Below are 22,946 nucleotides of genomic sequence, written 5' to 3'. Positions count from 1 at the left end.
TTATTATTATTATTATTATTATTATTATTATTTTATTTTTACACCTTTATTTAACCAGGTAGGCAAGTTGAGAACAAGTTCTCATTTACAATTGCGACCTGGCCAAGATAAAGCAAAGCAGTTCGACACATACAACGACAGAGTTACACATGGAATAAAACAAACATACAGTCAATAATACAGTATAAACAAGTCTATATACGATGTGAGCAAATGAGGTGAGATAAGGGAGGTAAAGGCACAAAAAGGCCATGGCGGCAAAGTAAATACAATATAGCAAGTAAAACACTGGAATGGTAGATTTGCAATGGAAGAATGTGCAAAGGAGAAAAATAAATAAATCAATTATATGGCCTTCATAGGAACATCTTTAAATCTCCGAGCTGTTTCCCAAAGCGATCTTTATTAATATTGCACCTGAACACGCTCGTAATCTAACGCTGATAACTTCAAAGTGGACTACAAATAAAGTTGCCACGGTCTTTGCAAACCAGCGATGTATAAAAAGATGCTTCAAATGAAAACCGAGATGACTGCATTAAAATATTAAGTACAGTGGGAGAATAATATCCAAATATATTTCATGTTCAATCAATTGTGTTATATTTTGATACTTGTAGGTTGTAATATATTGAGACAAATTACAGACATGATGTGTAGCCTAACGTGCAATGATTTGCAGCCATAAGTGAAAATATATTTCTCGGAGCAATTTGTCCTGGGATATAAACATAGAGTTGTTTCAGGTAAAATACCAACTCAATGTTTATATACCAGGACAAATTAGCAAGCAAGTGCAAGCTGGCTAGCTAAATTGCCATAAATCAGTGTTGCCAACTTCTCATTGAGGAAAGTAGCTATTGGCTGTCCAAAAAGTCGCTAGAAGTTGCTAAATGACATCACCTACTTTGCATAATTGACCATGTAATTGTGATGGACGCAGAATGAGAGAGGAATAAATATGTTTAGAACTACAAATGAGCAAGTTACAGAGAGTGAATAAGAACACACAGCGAATAAGAACCAGATTTGAGGCCATACTCCTCCTTCAGAGCATTATGGACCCCATTGTTAATCCCCATCATAGAGGCATTAACAGTCCCTCTCCCCAGGAGTTTCTCTTTTTTAAGACAACACTTTGAGGAAAGCCACAACAGCACGGGCTATAGATTTGGCATCTCCTCCCTCCAACTCAACAAGCCCAAGAAATGTTGATACAATTGTCTGCTTGGTGTCACTAAAGTACCTTATCACAACCCCCAGGTACTTAGAAACACTTACATCTGTGGACTCATCGAGGAGGAGGCTGAAACACTGGTCACCCACATCTGCCATCAACCTTGGTGCTAGAACACCATTAATAATTTCTGTGCACTTTGAAGTGGGTAGCAGCAGTGGCGTCTGAGAAAGCAACTCTACATGCTCCTCCAATGTGATCACATACCAGCATGGAACAGTGTTCAGCGATAGCTAATACCATGGTCGCCTCAGCCTTTTTTTGAAGAGTAATGTAATTGTTTCAGAGCCGGTTTTCATATTTTAACCTGCATGTCGTGATCGCGTTTGGTGTGGGGGGACAAAATAAATGTATGCATGATGGTGCATGTGCACAGCCAGTTTGGGTTCCTAGCTTGGAGCAGCAAGCAAGCTAGCCTCCATCAGGGTGCTCTGCTGTCCCCCCACTAGGTGTCGCTTGTGCCATCATTTGGGTTGTGCCCTTGTTTTTATTAATTGTGACAGTGTACCAACCTGTGTGCTACCAGTATTGCGGCGCTGAGGATTTGTTGTCCTTGTGACTTGCTTTGGGGTTCGGAGACCGTGCCTACACTGCAAGATCAGGAGACTGTATGCTTTGCTCTAGCTGGCTTGCAGTTCTCCCCTGAGACCGAGGTGTAGCGAGGCGCACCATGTTTAACGATACTCCTACTAAGGTTTGAACAAAGAATTTAAGATGCCTTTGGGAATCCGGGCCCTGGCTGCTGTGGAAATTGACCCACTACTACAGTTTACTTTGTGTGTGTACTTCATCTGGCTGAGTCTACCTTTAAACCTAACCTATGACCTGACCCATCAACTTATGCATTACTGCCTCAGAAAGGCAAGAAGTGACAACAAAAACTATACAACACATAAATGCCTGTCTTTCTGTCCCCAACAATAAAACTTAAAATAAATATACAAAGTAGTGTTTCTATAAAACTTAAACTAAATAAAAACTAGTCAAGTGGGTCTGAAAACTAACTGAAACTAAACTGAATATCAAATATTAATCTATTATAAAAACACAAAATACACAGTATGATTTGTGCCATTTGTCTTTGCTACTGAACAAAGATTATTTTGGGGTGCTGTGAATGCGGAGGTAAATATATTTACACAGACAGAGGCAGTCTGTCACTCTACACACTGGACTAACTGGACTACAGGCTGATAAGATATTTTGGTTCTTTGGTCCAGTCATTCCAAACACCTCAATAGTTGAGAGTCAGGTCATCAGAGGAGAGAACATCACAGAATTCAAAGGAAGATTCCCAGACAGACTGCAGCTGGACAGAGAAACTGGATCTCACCCTCTACAACTCTGGAGTTTATCAGCTAAACATGTACACACAAAACATCTCAGAAATTCAATCTTAATGTCTATGGTGAGTGTTGGTTTAATATATTAATATATTTTTTTCAGTGTTTCATGTGGGGCCCAATGCAGTCATTGATGGCCAAACAGTTATGTTTGATGTGACAACACATTACACAGTGCCTGTAATATTCACCACCCTTTGACTTTTTCACATTTTGTTGTGTTACAAAGTGGGATTGAAATGGATTTAGACTAATATGATTTTGTTTGTGATTGATCTACACAAAATACTCCATAATGTCAAAGTGAAAAGAACACTCTATAAAATGTTCAAACCCTTTGTTAGGACAAGCCTAAAATAGTTCAGTTGTAATATTGGCCTAACAAATCACATACTCTGTGAAATATGATTTTGTAATGACTTACTCTGTACCTGATAGGCTGAAGGTCCCTCAGTCGAGTAGTGAATTTCAAGCACAGATTCATCCACAAAGACCAGGGAGATTTTCCAGTGCCTCGTTAAATCCATCCCATTTTGTAGCACATTAAAATACTTATAGGCAATAGAATATAATTACTAGTATTATTATTTAATAGGCTATATTGTAATGCTAGACAAGTTGTAGTTTTTTTTCAATCACTTTGGCACATTCTTCACATGTTAAGTGTATTTTCAAAACTCTTGGTACAACACTTCTAATGCCCCTTGTCTTATGTTCTGAACATTTGATTGAGGATTCACTGGCTGTCAACACATCTTTCACCCCTGAGTTATTCATGAAAAAGCATGAGATTTTTTTTTTTTTTAATTCACCAATATATCAGCTAATGATATAGGCTCACCATTTAGTCATCTTAACATTTAATCTAATAGCACAAACTACATCATACAGTTTTCAAAACTGATCTTTTTGATGTGCTGAATAGAAGGAATAATAGAGGGTAAATACCATTTTCCATGAAGTTTTTAGCTATGTACCAGTTCTCAAGTTGACTGCAAATCTTCTCTTTTTTTTTAATCAAACTTTAGGGCATGTTGAGAAAAAATGTCAGTCTTACAGAAACAGTATCCTTATACAGTACATAAGTAGAAGAAATCAGATATAGGAGTATTGTGGCATGTATTGTAAAACAGAAGCCTACATTATACGGTATTGATGTAGTGTACTGTATGCCATTTCCAAGCAACATTGCACAATATCAACTTTTCTTTGTGACTTGTTACTCTAACTGCTACAGTATCATCAGCTAACAGTGTACCCCAAACAACTCTACACAACAAAGATGAGACATGGAGGAAGATACTATCCTGTCATCCCAACAGCAGCCTTGGTGGTGTTCCCAGGAATCTTTGCAGTGTCATTCAGCATAGGGAGAGGCCTTAAATTCCTTGCTCCAGCCCTTCAATCTGTTTCTCCCTCCTGTCTGTATCTCCTCTGGAAAAAGTCAAAGGGTCTGAATACTTTTTGAAGGCACTCTATGTATATGAGAGTGTGTTTAGACATTGACAGTAAATTAATAGAAAAGGTATGTACAGAATAAAGTATATGCAATTGAATTTGGAAGTTTACATACACTTATTTTGGAGTCATTAAAACTTGTTTTTCAACCACTCCACAAATTTCTTGTTAACAAACTATATTTTTCATAAGTCGGTTAGGACATCTACGTCACGGCTTTAGAAGCTTCTGATAGGCTAATTGACATCATTTGAGTCAATTGGAGGTGTACCTGTGGATATATTTCAAGGCCTACCTTCAATCTCAGTGCGTCTTTGCTTGACATCATGGGAAAATCAAAAGAAAAATCAGCCAAAACCTCAGGAAAAAATGACAGGCCACAAGTCTGGTTCATCCTTGGGAGCAATTTCCAAACGCCTGAAGGTACCACGTTCATCTGTACAAACAATAGTACACAAGTATAAACATGGGACCACACAGCCGTCATATCGCTCAGGAAGGAGATGCGTTCTGTCTCCTAGAGATGAACATACAAAATCAATCCCAGAACAGCAAATGACCTTGTGAAGATGCTGGAAGAAACAGGTACAAAGTATCTATATCCACATAACCTGAAAGGCCGCTCAGCAAGGAAGAAGCCACTGTTCCAAAACCGCCATAAAAAAAGCCAGACTACGGTTTGCAACTGCACATGTCGACAAATATTGTACTTTTTGGAGAAATGTCCTCTGGTCTGATGAAACAAAAACATAACGGTTTGGCCATAATGACCATCGTTATGTTTGGAGGAAAAAGGGGGAGACTTGCAAGCTGAAGAACACCATCCCAACCGTGAAGCACGGGGGTGGAAGCATCATGGTGGTGCTTTGCTGCAGGAGGGACTGGTGCACTTCACAAAATAGATGGCGACATGAAGAAGGAAAATTACGTGGATATTTTTAAGCAACATCTCAAGACATCAGTCAAGAAGTTAAAGCTTGGTTGCAAATGGGTCTTCCAAATGGACAATGACCCAAGCATACTTCTAAAGTTGTGGCAAAATGGCTTAAGGACAACAGAGTCAAGGTATTGGAGTGGCCATCTCAAAGCCCTGACCTCAATCCTATCAAAGATTTGTGGGCAGAACTGAAAAAGCGTGTGCGAGCAAGGAGGCCTACAGTCCTGACTCAGTTACACCAGATCTGTCAGGAGGAATGGGCCAAAATTCACCCAACATATTGTGGGAAGCTTGTGGAAGGCTACCCAACACGTTTGACCCAAGTTAAACAATTTTAAAGGCAATGCTAAGAAATACTATTTGAGTGTATGTAAACTTCTGACCCACTGGGAATATGATGAAAGAAATTAAAGCTGAAATAAATAATTCTCTTATTTGACATTTCACATTCTTAAAATAAAGTGGTGATCCTAACTGACTTAATACAGGGAAATTTTACTTGGATTAAATGTCAGGAATTGTGAAAAACTGAGTTTAATATATTTAGCTAAGGTGTATGTTAATTTTCTGACTTCAACTGTACATATGTTTACGTATGCAAACATTAATGTGACCAGTGTTCAAAGACACTGTACACAGGGAAGCAGTCTAAGGTGCAGGGTAGAGTAATGGGTCGTAGCCGGCTGGTAACAGCGACTCAGTTCAGGGTGGAGGCCGGCTAGAGGTGACTATTTAACAGTCTGATGGCCTGGGGATAATAGTTGTTTTTCATTCTCTCGGTCACAGTTTTGATGCACCTGTACTGTCTTCACCTTCTAGGTGGTAGCAGGGTGAACATGCCGTGGCTCGGGTGACTGAGGGCCTTGATATAATCTTCTTGGTCTTCCTATGATACCGGTTGCTGTAGATGTCCTTGAGGATAGGCAGTAAACTGGGATCTGGTGTTTGGAGGGTGTTTAGTTGTAAACCCAATGTAAGTGATTTAATACACAAATTAAGTGCTAAACCCACATATTGGTGTTTTTACTAAGTGTGTTGTAAAAAACTTTTTTTGTGTTTCATTGTATGTAAAAGGAAGCATCAAACCCCAACTCTGTTTCTTATTCAGTCAATGGTTAAAACTTCTTTGGGCTCATTGGGACGCTAACGTCCCACCTCGACAACATCTGTTGAAATTACAGAGCGCCAAATTCAAATGACAAAAATAGTAATAAACAATCATGAAAATACAGGTGCTATACATCGGTTAACAAGTCACATAATAACTTGCATGGACTCACTATGTGTTGCAATAATAGTGTAGTGTTTAACATGATATTCTGTAATGTTCCTCAGTCTAGCAGTGAATTTCAAATACAAATTCAGCCACAAAGACCATGGAGGTTTTACAATGCCTCAAAGACAACCACCTATTGGTAGATGGCAAAATAAATAATATGATACTGAATATCCCTTTGAGCATTTTGAAGTTATTCATTACACTTTGGATGGTGTATCAATACACCAGTCACTACAAAGAAACAGGCGTCTTTGCTAACTCAGTTGCCAGAGAGGAAGGACACCGCTCAGGGTTTTCACGGTTAGGCAAAGGGTGACTTTTAAACAGTTAGTTTAATGGCTGAAAAGAGAAAATTCAGGATGGATTAGCAACATCGTAGTTACCCAATAGACAGTGAAAAGGAAGCCTGTACATAATGAAAACATTCCAAAACATGCATCCTCAAAACAACACTAAAGTGTTACTGCAACAAACAAAAAAATTGTGGTAAAGCAATTCACTGAATACAGTGTTATTGGATTTGCCCTTGTTACGGATACAGGTATCCTGTGTGTGTGTGTGTTTCTTTTCTCATCATCACTCCCCAATCAGTCAACAATCAATCATCAATCAGAAGACACACCTCCTCCTGTTTCCTACCCTATCACAGTTCCTTTCCCTTGGTTTAAAAACCCCATCAGTTGTTTGCTCTTGAGCTCAATCTCTCTGTAAATGCCATGTCTGTAGGTCTCTGTGTTTCACTCTCGCTTTGTGTCTTAACCTCTTTTGTTTGAGCACCTCCATAGCACTTTGTCATCACCTGTGAGTATTGTTTTTGGTTATGGTGTTTGTTTGTTGCTGGTGGGAAAAGGGGGAAACCAAGACAAGTCGCCCATGGGCATACACTACCCGTAGGTGAACTTTGTTAAATACACTAGTTAGAACTGGGTGGACCACCCACTGTATTTTTGGTTAGTTAGTTAGCTGTTGTTAAAGTAGGCTAGTCTAGCTTAGGGGTGTTTTTGTAAATGTATTGTTTCTTTCCTTGAGTCCAGCTCAGCCCCTTTTCCTGCTCCCCCCCATTACCGTGTGTTTATAAATAAACCTGGAGTTTGATGGTAGATTTCTGTTGACGTGGTTATTTCATTCACACTTTTTCACAATAATAATTTGCACGAGTTATGTTACGGGTCTCATTACCATCCCCCCTAGACTGTCGGGCCAAAAGGGATTCGTAACAGCCCTAAAAACTGTATAAAACACATTACTGAGAAACATATTTTCAAGCATGTTGTTGGCTGCATCAGGTTTTGGGTATGCGCGTAACCGTTAAGGACTGGGGAGTTTTTCAGGATGAATGGAAATGGAGCTAGGCACAATCCTAGAGTAAAACCTGGTTCAGTCTGCTTTCTACCAGACACTACAAGATTAATTCACATTTCAGCAGGACAATAACATAAAACACAAGGCCAAATCTACACTGGAGTTCCTTACCAAGAAGACAGTGAATGTTCCTGACTATGCGAGTTAGTTGCGACTTAAAATTTGTAAAACCTGAAAATGGTTGTTTAGCAAGATTTTTGATAAGAGTAATGGACAATTACTGCACAACGCAGTTGTGGAAAGTTCTTAGAAAAAAATTACAGTCCATCAAAAAAATTACAGCAGAGAAATTACAGTCCATCATTACTTTTAGACATGAGGGTATATCAATCTGGGAAATTTCAAAATCGTTGATAGTTTAAGTGCATTCACAAAAACCATCAAGTTCCATGATGGAACTGGATCCCATGAGGACCTCCACAGGAAAGGACGACCCAGAGTTACCTCTGCTGCAGAGGATACGTTCATTAGAGTTACCAGCCTCAGCTTCTCAGTGTTCAAGTAACAGACACATCAACATCATCTGTTCAGAGGAGAATGCTTGAATCATTCATGCTTGAAATCAGGCCTTCATGGCCGAATTGCTGCAAAGAAACCACTAGTAAAGGACACCTATGAGAAGACTTGCTTGGGCCAAGAAACACGAGCAATTGACAGACCAGTGAAAATCTGTCCTTTGGTCTGATGAGTTGAAATTAGATTTTTGATTCCAACCGCCGTGTCTTTGAGACGCAGAGTAGATGAACAAATTATCTCCGCATGCGTGGTTCCCACCCTGAAGCATGGAGGAGGTGTGGTGGTGCTTTGCTGGTGATTTATTTAGAATTCAAGGTGTACTTAACTAGCATGGCTACCACAGCATTCTGCAGCGATACGCCATCCTATCTGGTTTGCGCTTAGTGGGACTATCATTTGTTTTTCAACAGGACAATGATCCAACATACCTCTAGGCTGTGTAAGGGCGATTTGACCAAGAAGGGCAGTGATGGAGTGCTGCATTAGATGACCTGGCATCCAATCACCCGACCTCAAGCCAATTGAGATGGTTTGGGATGAGTTGGACTGCAGAGTGAAGGAAATGCAGCCAGCAAGTGCTCAGCACATGTGGGAAATCCTTCAAGACTGTTGTAAAAGCACTCCAGGTGAAGCTGGTTGAGAGAATGCCAAGAGTGTGCAAACCTGTCATCAAGGCAAAGGGTGGCTACTTTAAAGAATCTCAAATATAAAATATTTTTGGTTCCTACATGATTCCATGTGTTATTTCATAGTTTCTACAATGTAGAAACTAGTAAAAATAATGAAAACCCTTGAATGAGTAGGTGTGCAAACTTGACTGGTACTATATGTACATTATATAGGACCAGGGGAAGCAATTAATATCTCCATTACCATGGCCGTAACCAGGGTCTGAGTTTTGGTGATGACAGGAATAAGGGAAATGTCCCCCCCTGCCCCCGCAGGAATTTTTGGGGAAAGTTAAAGCTCATTTACTGCATTTCTATACAATAAAAAAATTTAAAATGTATTTGGAGAACAGCAAAAACAAGAACTTATCCTAGCCATTATCACCTTGGCTGCTGTCAGTTTATTCACCTGAGTTGATCAACAGACCATAAGTGAAGGCAAGGATGGGCAAAAAGAGAAAAAAATAAAAAAACAATTGTCAGTGTTCCAAGCGGGACATTATCTTTTTACCTAAACACAATACTTAGGCAGGAGCTCACCGGAACTGAGTACCAGCACCTCATATTTTCCTCTACTAAGAGTTCCTGCACCTCTTCTCTGACTGCATTATTAACAAGGACAACACACAGGTCTTTCCATCATTGTATGATTTCTTGTGTGCAAATGATCACAAGCTTACGGACCATGTCAAATGTGATATAGCGAAGCATTTGAGTGAGTTGGGTGCGCAACTACGCAGCTACTTTCCCGAAACGAATCCAGTTGTTTGTGTCATCCGTTATCTCTTTCATGCCCTGCCTCCAGCCCACTTACCGATATCTGAACAAGAGAGCCTCATCGAAATTGCAACAAGCGGTTCTGTGAACATTGAATTTAAATCAGAAGCCACTGCCAGATTTCTGGATTGGGCTGCGCTCAGAGTATCCTGCCTTGGTAAATCGTGCTGTTAAGACACTGATGCCCTTGCAACCACATACCTATGTGAGAGTGGATTCTCGGCCCTCAGTAGCATGAAAACTAAATACAGGCACAGACTGTGTGGAAAATGATTTACGACTGAGACTCTCCAATACAACCCAACATTCCAGAATTGTGTGCATTCTTTCAAGCGCACCCTTCTCAGTTATTCACAATTTTCAATGAACAAAACGTTTTATATGTAAACTGGCTAAATAAAGAGAAAAATTATTGATTATTATTACTATAAGTTCCCTGGTCCTATAAGAGCTCTTTGTCACTTCCCACGAGCCGGGTTGTGACAAAAACTCACTCATTCTTATGTTTAATAAATGTATAGTGTAGTGTGTGTGGCAGACTTAAAATGATGGCAAAAAAATACATTTGCGAGTGGGCTGGCCCTGGTGCTAGAGGGGGTACGCCGCTGGAGGTTGAATGTTTAAAGGGTTAAAGGGGTACGGGGCTATAAAAGGTTTGGTAACCACTACAGTAGGGTATTCTGTATGCTATGCTTTTATGATAATTAAAATATGATTTGAGTGCCAACATTTTGGTCCACCTACATTTTATATAATGTTTTACCTCTGAAAAGGGGGAAATATGAGAAATGATTCACACTGACACGTAGCATCAGCAGAGTATTACATTGTTAGAACTGTAATGTTTGCATTTTAATGTAAACCTATAGGGAAGATAGGCCATGTGGAAATGTACAGATTGAAACATATACATTTTTTAAAGTTCCTAACTTAGTTCCCACAGAGCCCCGACCCCAAGTTTGGGAACCAATGTACTAACTTCTCTCTGCTTACTTCCTCCCTCCACTTTGTGTCCTCTGCTTCCTCCTGCATGTATTGCAGCCTGCCTCAGCTTCACCACTGAGAGCTACTTCAATGTTTGTCTCAGTATTCTACTCTCTGTAAAGCAAAGTTATTAGAACTTAGTAGTGTATTTCTTTGCTCCTGCTGAGGTAGGCTCTGTTTAATGTTAGCTTCTTACTTCATCCTTCTAGCTGGGTAAGTAATACTAGCCAGAGCCCTTCAACATTACTGCAATACAAGTATCTGGAAGCAGCTAGCCACCTGACTGACTGAAATATCTATGAGTGACTATTTACCAGTTGTGCACTCCAGAGGAGGTTTTGGGAAGAGCTATAGGAGGACGGGCTCATTGTAATGGCAGGGATGGAATTAGTGGAACTGAGACAAACACTTTGTTTCCATGTGCTTGGTACCATTCCATTTCATGGCCCCCTCCTCCTATAGCTCCTTCCACTAGCCTCCTCTGGTGCATTCATTCCCCGAGAGTCGGTTTTTGATTATTTTGGGGATGTCTGTGGACACGGCAAGAGTTGCGGGACAGTTTTAAAATGACCTTTTAAGAACACGTGCAAAGATTCCTGGGTACACCACAAAGGCTGCTGGGATAAGAGTATAGTATCTTCTTCCATGCCTCTCATCTTTGTTGTGTGGGTGAAAAACAAATACAATACATTACATAGTGTACCTCACATAATACAACACAGAAGCATACAAGGTAATGTAAACTGCAAACAGTTGAAGAAGCAGCAGATATTCTTCCTGGTGTCCACAAGTTCAAGTATATAATTGTACAAGTTCACAGTGAAATTCTAAACTTTCTCCAATAGAAGGTGCTCTTGACCAATCTAAGCTCAGATTCATCACAATACAACAAGTATACTAAGCCATTGTCTCAAGAGAGATTTATACAATAGTGTATTGAGCTTAGAGCTGATGGCAATAAAGGATAATGATTTATTTTAGTGATGATAACGGTGATGGTCTGTTTAGTGACCGGGATGACAGCCTACCAGCTGTAAATGGAGTTGTAATGTTCTCTCTCTACCTCCAGGGGGAGTGAGAGGTTGGTGGTGAGATCTGGGGCCTCATTTATAAAACTGTGCGGACGATTCACGTACAGACGAAACAGAAAGTGCTTACTCGCAAAAATATTCTGATTTATAAGAGTGGCACACACACACGTCCCACACCGGTTTCACTTTATAAATCACAATCAAATTGACATTTGGCGCACATGAGCGAGCGTCTTGTCCCACCCTTTTAACGCCCATATGTCTAATTCTTCAATTTGCCAAATCTTACAACAGTGCCGAAGCAGCCATTGTGCGTCATTACGCATTGTAATTGCATGCCTTTTTTATCCACCAATTAGCGAAGCATCTGAGTGAGTTGGGTGCGCAATTACGCAGCTCCTTTCCCGAAAGGGATGACACAAACAACTGGATTCGTTATCTCTTTCATGCCCTGCTTCCAGCCCACTTACCGATATCTGAACAAGAGAGCCTCATCGACCTGAGCGAGCGTCTTGTCCCACCCGTTTAACGCCCATATTTGTCTAATTCTTCCATTTGCCAAATCTTCCAACAGTGCCGAAGAAGCCATTGTGCATCATTACACATTGTAATTGCATGCCTTTTTATATCCACCCATTTGATTGTCAAAGCTACTCAATTGCGTAACACCTTCAGGTGTGGTAATTACCCTGATTGTAAACTGACAATGAGAGGGCCATTATCACATTGACAGTTCTGCGCAACGACCATGTGATAACAATTTATAAAACTGTGCACTCGTATCTTCCAGCCTGAGGCATCGAAAACTGCATCAGTTTAAACGCAATTTGTCCTACTGTTCACCTCATTATTTATGATAATACATTTAATAACATGCAGGTATTGTTTAATAATTACAGATCCAATAAAATGTGATTCCCGATTAAACTGTACAACATATTTGAGGGGTTCTTTTGCAAAAACAGATATCTCCATTGATATTTATTATCCTAAATCATGTTTTTGTGCACTCCAGGGAACCCTTCATATATAATATGTGAGAGCTATTTATTTTACACAATGGTATCAATTTCAAAGCGTTTCCCGAGTTTCATCCTTCTGCCATCAAAGTCGCAGTTTCTAATTTCTCCAGTTTATGTGCATATGTATGGGTCAAAGTGTCCGTGGAGGACCGCACATTCTCCCGTCAAGTTTGTTTTCTATAAATCCCAAAGTTTGCTTAGAAAGTGGTGTACCTCTTCTTTTGTACTTTCGCAACATTTATAAATGAGGCCCCAGGTCTGTTGAGATCTCACGTGCACCTGTAAGGTCCTAACCGGTAGGACATGCTATAGAGGGCTTAACTTAACTTGGTATGTAGGCCCATGTTGTGTCTTGACTATTATTAATATCTTAGACTGTTATTTGTCAAATAATTACATACCACGTTCAATTATTATGCGATTAAATTAACAATATAACAATTAATTAAGTAGTAATCTGGTGCCCCACAGGAAAAGTTTTTTAAAGAGTTACTATCTCCTAAACTAAACTCTAAAGATATAAATATCACTTACATCAGTCACAGTCAATTCATTCATTCTTATTTACCTTCAGTCTCATTCTGGAATGTCGCAAAACTCTTTGAAATCTGCACGAACCCTAGTCTCCATGATGAATCAGCGATACACATATTGGCTTAATTATTTATTTACTGACTAACTAAATAATCACACAGAAGGACATAAACACACACACAGGTTAGATTATACATTAGTTACTAACATAATGCAATGATGGGTCCCTAGTGGACTAACCCGATATGATGGCGTGGTAGACAATGGAAAGGGGTGGGGGCAGTTAAAGAGAGGGAGAGACAGAGAGTGGGCTTATTGTACATACATGTGGACCATTGTAAATGTGGATATTTAGCACCCTAACAACCGCTCATTCGGATTTAGAAATGCAATGTACATATTTACACTTGCATGTGTGGTCTCTGTTGAAATCGCCGGTCCATCTGTGGAGAGTAGTTCGACGGAAGTCTCTGGTTTGTCCACCAGAGATCAAATTATTTCATAGTTGTAGCTTGTTCAGCGGGCTCTGTTCGTTAGAATAGAGGAAATAGATCTTTGTCTCTTGTCTTCGGTCGAGTGTACTAGACTATTTTATATATACAGCTGCAGACTGTGAATGTGTAGTCTTTATCTTCTTCACTGTTGAAAGTTTCAGAGTTTCTAACCATTTCGTACCTTGCAGCTCACGCTGTCTGTGTACTGGTCTTGTAGAGTCTAACCATTTGTGACGTCCGGCTTACCGTCCACCTGCTTGGTCTAATGTACATTTTGTTAGGAGGGGTTTTATGCACTCTGGTAAAAGTTCCATGGTTCCATAATGCCGACATAATGTGAGTGTGGTCACTGACTAGGTATAACTTTTATATGATAAACAATTCTCATTTAGAAGGCTAACATCACATTTCGTCTTTTCACAAATAGTTTCATATTTAATCCCGTGAGTTCCACAGCATTTGGATGTAAACCTGACAACTGTTAAATATACACATTCAGAGATACAGTTATGCTGTCATACCATCCTTAATGAGATCCCAAAACAACAACTGATCTGACATAATTGTTCTTTACGTACCCACGGACCATTCCAACTGTTTGGATTACAGACATATTATTTCATTATCCAATCTTGGATGTCACAAACTGCTGTAACAAAGGGATGTTTAACTTCCCTTCCTCCAGAATGGGAGAGAGAGAGTTCCTGCAGGTATTTACGACCATCATAAAAGGGCCAACTTCACCCCTCTCTCCCTCTGTGGGAGAGGGCGCTGTAAAATAAATAAATAGTTCATTTCGTCAATCAAGTAATATTTAAATAATGATCTAGTTATGCTGATATAAGAAAGATGGTGCAGAGGTTGAGTAGATACAGACTTTAATTTAAATTAATTTAATTGCAACATAGATGTTTCCTACTATTTTAACTACAGGTTGTTGGTTTATTGTATTGAAACAATGTGTTGTATTTGCATCACTGCAAGCCATTCCGCTCTTATGTTGGAGAGAGAAAGATAGAGGTAAATAGGGTATTAAATAGAGCTCTTTTGTGGGAGAAGGAAGGGTTGTGGTCTGCACAATATCTCTAACATGGTCTCAGGGAATTTGTAGGACTACTATATAAATATGTTCCCAACCATTTAGTATGATACATTACTTTATGCTACATTACATTACAGTATGATTGGAATAGCTTGTGTACATTATCAGGAGGACGGTATCATAGTTCTTACGAATTGGATGATGTAAATGATCATACAGCTTGGAGGATATACGGCACATTCGGGAAGTATTCAGACCCCTTGACTTTTTCCACATTTTGTCATGTTACAGCCTTATTCTAAAACTGATTAAATCGTTTTTTTCCCTCATCAATCTACACACAATACCCTATACTTACAGGTTCAGGAATATTTGCAATTGCAAAAAAACAAACAGGTTTAGGATTTTTGCAAATGGAAGACAGGATTAGGAATTTTTGCAAATGCAAAACAAATTATAGAAGGCCAGCAACCCGGAGTCGCCTCTTCACCGTTGACGTTGAGACTGGTGTTTTGAGGGTACTATTTAATGAAGCTGCCAGTTGAGGACTTGTGAGGTGTCTGCTTCTCAAACTATACACTCTAATGTACTTGTCCTCTTGCTCAGTTGTGCACCGGGGCCTCCCACTCCTCTTTCTATTCTGGTTAGAGCCAGTTTATGCTGCTCTGTGAAGGGAGTAGTGCACAGCGTTGTATGGGATCTTCATTTTCGTGGCAATTTCTCGCATGGAATAGCCTTAATTTCTCAGAACAAGAATAGACTGGACAAGTTTCAGAAGAAAGTTCTTTGTTTCTGGCCATTTTAGCCTGAACCCACAAATTCTGATGCTCCAGATACTCAACTAGTCTAAAGAAGGCCAGTTTTAATGCTTCTTTAATCAGGAACAACAGTTTTCAGCTGTGCTAACATAACTGCAAAAGGGTTTTCTAATGATCAATGAGCCTTTTAAAATTATAAACTTGGATTAGCTAACAACGTGCCATTGGAACACAGGAGTGATGGTTGCTGATAATGGGCCTCTGTACGCCAATGTAGATATTCCATTTTTTTTAAACAGCAGTTTCCAGCTACAATAGACATTTACAACATTAACAATGACTACACTGTATTTCTGATCAATTTGAAGCTATTTTAAAGGACAAAAAAAAGATTTTCTTTCAAAAACACAGACATTTCTAAGTGACTCCAAACTTTTGAACGGTAGTGTGTATATATATCATTTAGTTAATGAAACCGCATACAAACATGGTCTCTTTTTTGTTTTCTTGAGTAAGGTTGCGCCAAAATGCAGGTGTTTCAGCCTAGCTCAGTGCTTTCTGTGGTGGTGGGGCAAGCCAGGAAAAAATAGGAGCATTAGCTCAGTGATCTGTCACTCATGGGGACACTACGCCACCACCAGGTCTAAGTCCTTAGTAAGGGTAGACATCAAACATTTAAGCCCTTTGGGTCCTGCCATAGAGTTACATTATAAGTGCCCTTCCAAGAAGGCTTAAGGTCATTGGCCACAGATAAAATGACATCAAATCACGTTATATGTACAGCAGCTTTGATTGGTCTGATCATGTCAACATCTTACTTTCAAAATATTAGCTAGCGGTCATCATCATAAATCAAGTTGACAATCTACTGGCAAATCCTTTTTAATCCTTATGAAGAGAAAGTCATGACTTAATAGAAATTACGTATTGCCTCTTATCCGCTTGTCGTCCCGTTATGCCACAGTTTGTACATCTCAATTGTCAGTAGAAACCACATTTGTTTCAGCAAGTCAGCCTTATCAGCTATGTTTTTTCAAAGGCAGTAAATGAGGCTGAATGAACTGTTTCGCTGCCAGACAAGGCTCTACTGATAGCCAGGTGTAGCAGTGGTAAGGTGTTGGGACTGGAGTCACAACATTGCAAAATCTGAACTTTGTGGAAAAATACATCACATAGATACACAGAATGATAAATGAAGCACTCATGTTTTCTGACCAAATGTGATTAAACATATCATTGGCATGGCATAATTTACAAGACATGTTTTTATATAAAATATAAATTGGCACAATAATGCATGAGCACAGTTCAAATGTAAAAGCATAGAAAGGTTTGAAAACATTTTGCTGACACATGATGTAAGTTACACTTACAATATACAGTACACTGGCTCAGAGTACAAAATAATGTAGTATGTAAAGTACAGTCTGCAGTATGCTGAATGATAAAAACATTCAACCACTAGATGAGGAAAATACATTAGAAGAAAAACATTGTTTCCTTGAAAGCAATGCTTGAAATGTAATAGGATTAGTCATCATTCTTTTCAAATTATAAATGAACAACTGCCTGGCATTAAAAAGAACAGGACAAAACATCCCAAATACACTTAAACTCAATAAATACAGAAACACACTTCAAAACCACCAAACTATTACAGTGGTCTCCCCTAGACCCTAGAAGTAAGCTCCATTTGGTACTTTATTAGGATCCCCATTAGCTGTTGCAAAAGCAGCAGCTTCTCTTCCTGGGGTCCACACAAAACATGCATAATACAGAACATTAATAGACGAGAACAGCTCAAGGACAGAACTACATCAATAAAAAGAAGGCACACTAAGCCTACATATCAATACATACACACAAATGATCTAGGTCAAACATTAAAACCAGCATCTGGAGGTTGTGTGTCTCTGGAGAAACGTTGCCACTCTCAAACTCTTGAACGCAACTTTGGCTGCAAAGACTGACAGTTTTCACAGGTATATTGTAGCAATACATTGTTTGTTTACAAAAACTCAAATGACAACAAAAATATAAACAATGGAGTAAACTTAAACCATATTGTGGGTTGTGGTAAGGTAAGAATATTTTTCAAGTTCAGTTGAAGTCGGAAGTTAACACACTTAAGTTGGAGTCATTAAAACTCATTTTTTAACCACTCCACAAATTTCTTGTTAACAAACTATAGTTTTGGCAAGTCGGTCAGGACATCTAAGTTGACTGTGCCTTTAAACAGCTTGGAAAATCCCAGGAAATGATGTCGTGGCTTTAGAAGCTTCTGATGGGCTAATTGACATCATTTGAGTGCATTGGAGGTGTACCTGTGAATGTATTTCAAGGCCTACCTTCAAACTCAGTGCCTCTTTGCTTGACATCATGGGAAAATCTAAATAAATCAGCCAAGACCTCAGAAAAAAATTGTAGACCTCCACAAGTCTGGTTCAGGCTTGGGAGCAATTTCCAAACGCCCGAAGGTAGCGTACAAACAATAGTCCGCAAACAATAGTCCGCAGGTTTAAACACCATGGAAGTACACAGCCATCATACCACTCAGGAAGGAGACAGGTTCTAGGAGACAGGATCTAGGTTCTAGGAGACAGGTCTCCTAGAGATGAACGTACTTTGGTGTGAAAAGTGCAAATCAATTCCAGAATAACAGCAAAGGATCTTGTGAAGATGCTGGAGGAAACAGGTACAAAAGTATCTATATCCACAGTAAAATGAGTCCTATATCAACATAACCTGAAAGGCCGCTCAGCAAGGAAGAAGCCACTGCTCAAAAACCGTCATAAAAAAGCCAGACTACGGTTTGCAACTGTACATGGGGACAAAGATCGTACTTTTTGGAGAAATGTCCTATGGTCTGATGAAACAAAATCAGAACTTTTTGGCCATAATGACCATCATTATGTTTGGAAGAGAAAGGGGAGGCTTGCAAGTCGAAGAACATCATCCCAACCGTGAAGCATGGTGGTGGCAGCATCATGTTGTGGAGGTGCTTTGCTGCAGGAGGGACTGGTGTACTTCACAAAATAGATGGCATCATGAGGACAGAAAATGATGTGGATATAGTGAAGCAACATCTCAAAACATCAGTCAGGAAGTTAAAGCTTGGTCGCAAATGGGTCTTCCAAATGGACAACAGCCTCAAGCATAATTCCAAGGTATTGGAGTGGCCATCACATAGCCCTTACCTCATCCTATAGAAAATCTGTGGGCAGAACTAAAAAAAGCATGTGCGAGCAAGGAGGCCTACAAACCTGATTCAGTTACACCAACTCGGTCAGGAGGAATGGGCCAAAATTCACCCAATTTATTGTGGGAAGCTTGTGGAAGGCTACCAGAAACGTTTGACCCAAGTTAAACAATTTACAGGCAATGCTACCAAATATTAGTTGAGTGTATGTAAACTTCTGACCCACTGGAAATGTGATGAAAGATATAAAAGCTGAAATAAATCAATCATTCTCTCTATTATTCTGACATTTCACATTGTTAGGGCTAGGGTCCTTTTTTTCAGAATTTCTGCCTGACTGACGTGCTGAAAGTAAACTGCCTGTTACTCAGGCCAGAAGCCAGGATATGCATGTTATTGGTAGCATTGGATAGAAAACATTTAGACGTTTCTAAAATTGTTAAAATAATGTCTGAGAGTATAACACAATTGATATGGCAGGTGAAAATCCGAAGAAAAAACAACCAGAATGTTTTTTCTTTTTTGAAGTCCCAGGGTCTTATAATGGAAAGCTATGGGTCCTATGTACAGTGCCTTGCGAAAGTATTCGGCCCCCTTAAGTTAATACTTTGTAGCGCCACCTTTTGCTGCGATTACAGCTGTAAGTCGCTTGGGGTATGTCTCTATCAGTTTTGCACATCGAGAGACTGAAATTTTTTCCCATTCCTCCTTGCAAAACAGCTCGAGCTCAGTGAGGTTGGATGGAGAGCATTTGTGAACAGCAGTTTTCAGTTCTTTCCACAGATTCTCGATTGGATTCAGGTCTAGACTTTGACTTGGCCATTCTAACACCTGGATATGTTTATTTTTGAACCATTCCATTGTAGATTTTGCTTTATGTTTTGGATCATTGTCTTGTTGGAAGACAAATCTCCGTCCCAGTCTCAGGTCTTTTGCAGACTCCATCAGGTTTTCTTCCAGAATGGTCCTGTATTTGGCTCCATCCATCTTCTCATCAATTTTAACCATCTTCCCTGTCCCTGCTGAAGAAAAGCAGGCCCAAAACATGATGCTGCCACCACCATGTTTGACAGTGGGGATGGTGTGTTCAGGGTGATGAGCTGTGTTGCTTTTACGCCAAACATAACGTTTAGCATTGTTGCCAAAAAGTTCAATTTTGGTTTCATCTGACCAGAGCACCTTCTTCCACATGTTTGGTGTGTCTCCCAGGTGGCTTGTGGCAAACTTTAAACAACACTTTTATGGATATCTTTAAGAAATGGCTTTCTTCCTGCCACTCTTCCATAAAGGCCAGATTTGTGCAATATACGACTGATTGTTGTCCTATGGACAGAGTCTCCCACCTCAGCTGTAGATCTCTGCAGTTCATCCAGAGTGATCATGGGCCTCTTGGCTGCATCTCTGATCAGTCTTCTCCTTGTATGAGCTGAAAGTTTAGAGGGACGGCCAGGTCTTGGTAGATTTGCAGTGGTCTGATACTCCTTCCATTTCAATATTATCGCTTGCACAGTGCTCCTTGGGATGTTTAAAGCTTGGGAAATCTTTTTGTATCCAAATCCGGCTTTAAACTTCTTCACAACAGTATCTCGGACCTGCCTGATGTGTTCCTTGTTCTTCATGATGCTCTCTGCGCTTTTAACGGACCTCTGAGACTATCACAGTTCAGGTGCATTTATACGGAGACTTGATTACACACAGGTGGATTGTATTTATCATCATTAGTCATTTAGGTCAACATTGGATCATTCAAAGATCCTCACTGAACTTCTGGAGAGAGTTTGCTGCACTGAAAGTAAAGGGGCTGAATAATTTTGCACGCCCAATTTTTCAGTTTTTGATTTGTTAAAAAAGTTTGAAATATCCAATAAATGTCGTTCCACTTCATGATTGTGTCCCACTTGTTGTTGATTCTTCACAAAAAAATACAGTTTTATATCTTTATGTTTGAAGCCTGAAATGTGGCAAAAGGTCGCAAAGTTCAAGGGGGCCGAATACTTTCGCAAGGCACTGTAATTCGGGCTCCCAGATTGCAATTCCAATGGCTTCTAATAGATGTCAACAGTCATTGTTCAATGTTTCAGGCTTGTTTCTTCAAAAACGACTAAGAATTTTGAATTTTTGCATAGAGACCACCGGAACCATATCAGACTTTCGATGTGCGAGGAAGAGATCGCACGCTTACTAATTTTACTTTCCTATTGAACATACTACTTTCCGTATTAAATATGATTGTTTATTTACTTTTTAGGGTACCTGAGGATTAAATAGAAACATTGTTTGACTTGTTTGGATGAAGTTTAGCAATAGCTTTTTGGATTCCTTTGTCTGCACATTGAACGCGTGGATTACTGAAATCGAGGGTGCCAACTAAACAGAATTCTTGGGATATAAAGAAGGATTTATCTAACAAAACGACCATTCATGTTGAAGCTGGAACCATTGCGACTGCAAATGGAGGACGATTTTCAAAAGTAAGTGATTTATTTAATCGCTATTTGTGAAGTCCGTGCTGGTTGAAAAATATGTTGATGTGGGGCGCCGTCCTCAGACAATCGCATCGTACGCTTTCGCTGTAAAGCCTATTGTAAATCAGATAACGCAGTTAGATTAACAAGAATTGAGAATTTTAAATGATATAAAATACTTGTATGTTCATGAATGTTTAATATTACGATTATTTACTTGAATTGCTCGCCCTCCAATTTCACCGGATGTTGTCGACTAGCCTTAAAAAGTTTTAAAATGAAGTGGTGATCCTAACTGACCTAAAACAGGGATTACTAGGATTAAATGTCAGGAATTGTGAAAAACTGAGTTTAAATGTATTTGGCTAAGGTGTATGTAAACTTACGACTTCAACTGTAACTGGGCGGCAGGTAGCCTAGTGGTTAGAGCATTGGAGTAGTACCCAGAAGGTTACGTTGCAAGATAAAAAAGCTGTCGTTCTGCCCCTGAACAAGGCAGTTTACCCACTGTTCCTAGGCCGTCATTGATAATAAGAATTTGTTCTTTCCTGACTTGCCTAGTTAAATAAAGGTAAAATAAATAAAATAACTTTGGGGGATTGATGACCATTTAACATTAGGAAATATTATAAAGATAGTATAACTTTAAATGAAATGTATAGGTACAGTGGGGCAAAAAAGTATTTAGTCAGCCACCAATTGTGCAAGTTCTCCCACTTAAAAAGATGAGAGAGGCCTGTAATTTTCATCATAGGTACACTTCAACTATGAAAAAAAAAATAATCCAGAAAATCACATTGTAGGATTTTTAATGAATTTGCAAATTATGGTGGAAAATAAATATTTGGTCAATAACAAAAGTTTATCTCAATACTTTGTTGTATACTCTTTGTTGGAAATGACAGAGGTCAAATGTTTTCTGTAAGTCTTTACAAGGTTTTCACACACTGTTGCTGGCATTTTGGCCCATTCCTCCATGCAGATCTCCTCTAGAGCAGTGATGTTTTGGGGCTGTTGCTGGGCAACACGGACTTTCAACTCCCTCCAAAGATTTTCTATGGGGTTGAGATCTGGAGACTGGCTAGGCCACTCCAGGACCTTGAAATGCTTCTAACGAAGCAACTCCTTCGTTGCCCGTGCGGTGTGTTTGGGATAATTGTCATGCTGAAAGACCCAGCCACGTTTCATCTTCAATGCCCTTGCTGATGGAAGGAGGTTTTCACTCAAAATCTCACGATACATGGCCCCATTCATTCTTTCCTTTACACGGATCAGTCGTCCTGGTCCCTTTGCAGAAAAACAGACCCAAAGCATGATGTTTCCACCCCCATGCTTCACAGTAGGTATGGTGTTCTTTGGATGCAACTCAGCATTCTTTGTCCTCCAAACACGACGAGTTGAGTTAACAAAAAGTTATATTTTGGTTTCATCTGACCATATGACATTCTCCCAATCCTCTTCTGGATCATCCAAATGCTCTCTAGCAAATTTCAGACGGGCCTGGACATGTACTGGCTTAAGCAGGGGGACACGTCTGGCACTGCAGGATTTGAGTCTCTGGCGGCGTAGTGTGTTACTGATGGTAGGCTTTGTTACTTTGGTCCCAGCAGGTTATTCACTACGTCCCCCCGTGTGGTTCTGGGATTTTTGCTCACCGTTCTTGTGATCATTTTGACCCCACGGGGTGAGATCTTGCGTGGAGCCCCAGATCGAGGGAGATTATCAGTGGTCTTGTATGTCTTCCATTTCCTAATAATTGCTCCCACAGTTGATTTCTTCAAACCAAGCTGCTTACCTATTGCAGATTCAGTCTTCCCAGCCTGGTGCAGTTCTACAATTT

General features: G+C 39.7%; 1 protein-coding gene across 1 annotated transcript in view; it reads right to left on the bottom strand.

Annotated features, from left to right (window-relative positions):
* The window catches only part of LOC116376539 (hepatocyte cell adhesion molecule-like), a 63,380-nt gene that overhangs the window by 29,758 nt on the left and 10,676 nt on the right, over positions 1-22,946 (bottom strand). The gene's annotated exons all lie outside the window — the stretch shown is intronic.

This window comes from Oncorhynchus kisutch, linkage group LG12, assembly GCF_002021735.2.
Source record: "Oncorhynchus kisutch isolate 150728-3 linkage group LG12, Okis_V2, whole genome shotgun sequence".
Classification (NCBI taxonomy): domain Eukaryota; kingdom Metazoa; phylum Chordata; class Actinopteri; order Salmoniformes; family Salmonidae; genus Oncorhynchus; species Oncorhynchus kisutch.
This window is presented reverse-complemented; position numbering and strand designations above follow the sequence as displayed.